This window comes from Meles meles, chromosome X (genome assembly GCF_922984935.1).
Source record: "Meles meles chromosome X, mMelMel3.1 paternal haplotype, whole genome shotgun sequence".
NCBI classification, from domain to species: Eukaryota; Metazoa; Chordata; class Mammalia; order Carnivora; family Mustelidae; genus Meles; species Meles meles.
In genome coordinates this window covers 18,438,113-18,442,772 of record NC_060087.1, presented here as the reverse complement: position 1 = coordinate 18,442,772, position 4,660 = coordinate 18,438,113, and positions in this window count along the sequence as shown.

Genomic DNA, 4,660 nt, shown 5'->3' with positions numbered 1-4,660 from the left:
CTTTTTTTTTCTTTTAGTGCTGAATAATATCCCTCATCTGGATATTCACCAGATGCATCCATTCACCTACTGAATGTGTCCATTCACCTTCTGAAGGATATACTGGTTGCTTCCAAGATTTGGCAATTACAAATACAGCTGTTATAAACATCTTTGTGCAGTTTGTGTGTGTGTGTGGATATAAATTTTCAACTCCTTTTGGTAAATATCAACGGACCCAAGTACTGGATCCAATGACAATAGTATGTTTACTTTTCTAAGAAACTGCCAAACTGTCTTCCCAAGTGGCTGTGCTATTTTGCATTCCCATCAACAATGGAGGCCTGAACTCCACATCCTCACCAGCACTTGAAGTTGCTCGTGTTTTGGATTTTGCCATTCTAATAGGCGTGTAGTGGTATCTCATTTTAATGTGCATTTCCCTGATTACAGAAGACGTGAGGCGTCTTTGCATAAGCTTATTTGCCACCTGTATATCTTCCTTCATGAGGTGACTGTTAAGTTCTTTATGTGATCTTTTACACATTTTATAGTTTTAGGTTTTACATGTAGGTCTTTGGTTTACTTCAAGTTAGTATATGCTATGGATGACATTTCTTTAGCTTTCGCCGGTGCTCTTTGTTGAAAAAAGAATACTTTCCGCACTGAATTGCCTTTGCACCTTTCTCAGGATGTACTTGTTTATAATGTGCAGGTCTCTCCCCAGACCCTCTGTTATTCCACTTCTCTATCTTTCTGTCGTTGTGCATATACCACACAGTCTGGCTAACTGTATCTTTACAATAACTCTTGAAATGAGAGAGTTTTAGCCCTTCAACTTTGCTCTTTCTGAAAATTGTTTGGTTAATCCAGATACTTTGAATTTCCAAAGGAATTTTAGAACCAGCTTATAAGTTTGTACAAAAGAGCATGCTGGTATTTTTTTTAAGACTTTATTTATTCATTTGACAGACAGATCACAAGTAGGCAGAGAGGCAGGCAGAGAGAGAGAGGAAGGGAAGCAGGCTCCCTGCTGAGCAGAAAGCGCAACGTGGGGCTCGATTCCAGGACTCTGAGATCATGACCTGAGCCGAAGGCAGAGGCTTTAACCCACTGAGCCACCCAGGTGCCCCAGCATGCTGGTATTTTGGTTGAGATTGTGTTGAGGTTACAAGTCAACTGAAGAAAATTGACACTTAATAAGTCTTAGGACCCATAAGACTCTGTTTGTCTCCATTTCTTTAGGTGTTCTTCATTTCTTTCAACAGTTTTCAATATACGGGTCTTTCACATTATATTGTATTTCATATTTTATGTTCTTTTAATTGGTAGTATTTTTTTTAAAGATTTATTTATTTATTTATTTGACAGAGAGAGAGAGATCACAAGTAGGCAGAGAGGCAGGCAGAGAGAGGGGAAGGAAGCAGGCTCCCTGCTGAACAGAGAGCCCGACGCGGGGCTGGATCCCAGGACCCTGAGATCATGACCTGAGCCGAAGGCAGCGGCTTAACCACTGAGCCACCCAGGCGCCCCTAATTGGTAGTATTTTTGTTACAATTTCTGATTTTTTTATTATAGACACCTAGAGACATCTTTGATTTTGTATATTCATCTTGTATCCTGCAACCCTGCTAAACACACTTTTAGTTCTGGTAGCCTTTTTGTAAATTCTGTCAGAGTTTCTCCATTAATGAGTTTATCTTCTGTGACTACAATTTTTTTTATCTCTTCCTTTATTGTCTAGAGGCCTTCTATCTTTTTTTTGTTTATTTGTTTGTTTGACAGAGCGAAAGAGAAAGAACAAGTAGGCAGACTGTCAGGCAGAGGGAGAGAGGGAGAAGCGAAGAGCCCAATGTGAAGCTCTATCTATCTATCTAGCCACCCAGGTGCCCTACCTTCTATCTTTTTCTTGCCGAATGGCACTGACTACAACATCTAGTACACTGCTGAATAAAAGTGGTAAGAGCACACGTCTTTCTCTTGTTCCTGATCTTAGGGTAATACATTCAGGCTTTTGCTATCAAATATGTTACTGTAGGTTTTTGTAAATGCCTCTTATGAAGATGAAGTTCCCTTCTTATTTGTGTTTTGCAGTTTTTTTTAAAATCAGCAATATACGTTAGATTTATAAAATGCTTTTTCTGCACCTATTGAGACTTTTTAGTTTAGTTTTTTCTAGATTGTTTCATATAGAACAGTTTCCCTGCCTGAAAATTACCCAGTGTTCCACTTATTTATTCCTCATTCCCTCCCCCAAATTCCTTGCAACCATTTATCTTTTAACTCTCTATTTGTGCCTTACTTGGGATGTCACGTAGTTGAAATTAAACAATCTGTAGCCTCCACAGACTAGTTTCTTTCACTTACCAGCATCAGTTAAGGCTCCTCCATGTGCTTTCATGGCTTGATAGATCGTATCTTTTTAGTGTTGAATATTATTCCATTGTAGGGTGTACCAGAGTTTGTTTATCCCATCACCTATTGAAGGTCATATTGGTCATTTCCAAATTTTAACAATTTATGAGTAAAACTGCTGTAAGATATTTGTGCAGGTTATTGTGGACATAAACTGTGAACCAATTTGGGTAATTACCATAGATCATGATTATTGGATCATATGGCAATACCACATTTAGCTGTGTAAAAATTGACAGACTGTCTTCCAAAGTGGCTGTACCAAGTTGCTTTCTTAAATAATAAGAGTTCTTTTTTCTCCATATTCTCTTTAGTATTTGGTGTTGTCCATGTTTCAGTTGTCAGCCATTCGGGAAAGTATATAATGGTATCTTGTTTTGATTTGTACTTTGTTTTGTTAACTGATGTTTTACTATAAATTGTTTAGATATGGTTTTCTCACTATGTATACAGTTTGACATATGTAGTGGTGCTTTTAGTCTGTGGCTTAATACCTTTCACCAATCTTTTTTTAAGATTTTATTTATTTATTTGAGAAAGGGAGAGAGAGAGATGGAGCACAAGCAGGGGGAGGCACAGAGGGAAAAGCAAACTCCCTTCTAAGCAGAGAAGCCTGATACAGGGCTTGATCCCAGGATCCAGAAATCATGACTTGAGCCGAAGGCAGATGCTCAGCCAACTGAGCCACCCAGGTTGCCCTCCTTTCACCACTTTTGAGAAATGGTCAGCCATTACCTTGCTAGTAATTTCTGCCCATTTTCAATCTCCTTTTTTTTTGAGAGTCTAATTTTAAGAGAGTTTTTCATTGTGTGTCAAAATTTGTGTTTATTCCTACCTTTTTGATTCTCTAATCAAAATTTGTGTTTATTCCTACCTTTTTGATTCTCTAATTGAAGTCTGGACATTTTTATTCCTGTTCCATTTAGCTAATTCCATATACTCCTGCATCCAGTCTATACTTAATCCATTGAACTCTCAATATTAATTATTTTACTTTTATAATTTCCTCTCAATTTTCTTTTTTTAGTTTCCATTTCTCGACAAAAAATCTGCATCTTTTCTTCGAATTCCTTTAAAATATTAACTAGTGTTATTTTGAAATTCTTGTGTGGTAAAAACCTAAGTGTATTGCAAATATTAAATATTTGGATACATGAAAATGCCTATCATGGTACCTAGTTCATACAAAGTACTCAGTTACTGTTGGCTATTATTATAACCTACTTCTTTTAAGCTCCCATGAATGAAAGGCAATTTTCTAGGTGCTGTGTCATGCTCTCCATAGGAGACAGAGAAAATGAGGGTCATTAAAAGTTGTCTGCCCACTTTATATAACATAAGAACAAAGCATTCATGAGGACTCAGAAAAAAAAAATCCCTGTAATTAGACTCTAAAAAGAAAGGAGAGTGAAAATGGACACTTTCTACTTTCATGTAGAAAGTTGTCTCTGTACACTTGTTTTTTTTTTTTAAGATTTTATTTATTTATTTGACAGAGAGAGAGAGATCACAAATAGGCAGAGGCAGGCAGAGAGAGAGGGAAGCAGGCTCCCCACTGAGCAGAGAGCCCAATGTGAGGCTCGATCCAGGACCCTGAGATCATGACCTGAGCTGCAGGCAGAGGCTTAACCCACTGAACCATCCTTACACTTGTTTTTCTAAGTCTGGCCACTTCTCTGTGAGGCTATAGTCTGGGTCGTTTGATTGCCAATTTAAATACTTACACATATGGGAAACTTGATACTAAATTAACTTAAATTACAATTGTTAAAACTTCACTGAATATTTTATTTGCAAATGAAAATTGAGGATTTTGTGTTTATGTCCCTGTGAGTGTCTATATTCAGATTTCATGTTCTTTTAATTCTTTTATCACTTTCGAAGGCATGGAGTATTTGAAGAAATATTTAAAGTTATTTGGAACCATTTTTAGATGTTAAAGTGCTCTGATTGCTATTGTGATTTCTTGCTGTTTTCAACAACAGTTGTGCACTAATATCCCGTATTTTCCTTTTGCATTTTAGTGGTTTGTGATACATCTTAGGAAAATGGCAGTATTATTGTTGCATGATGATATTGAAAGAGACAACTGTAATATGAAAGTGTGAAATTAAGTTAATTTGGTATTGAGTTAACTGTATAGGAAATTCCTAAATGATATCTTCCTTATAGGGACCTCCTGGGGGTTGGTTTATTGGTTTATTGTCTGTTTTTGCTGTTGGTTTTTGAACATATTTTTCATTTGTTGGTAGCTGGTTATTTTTAA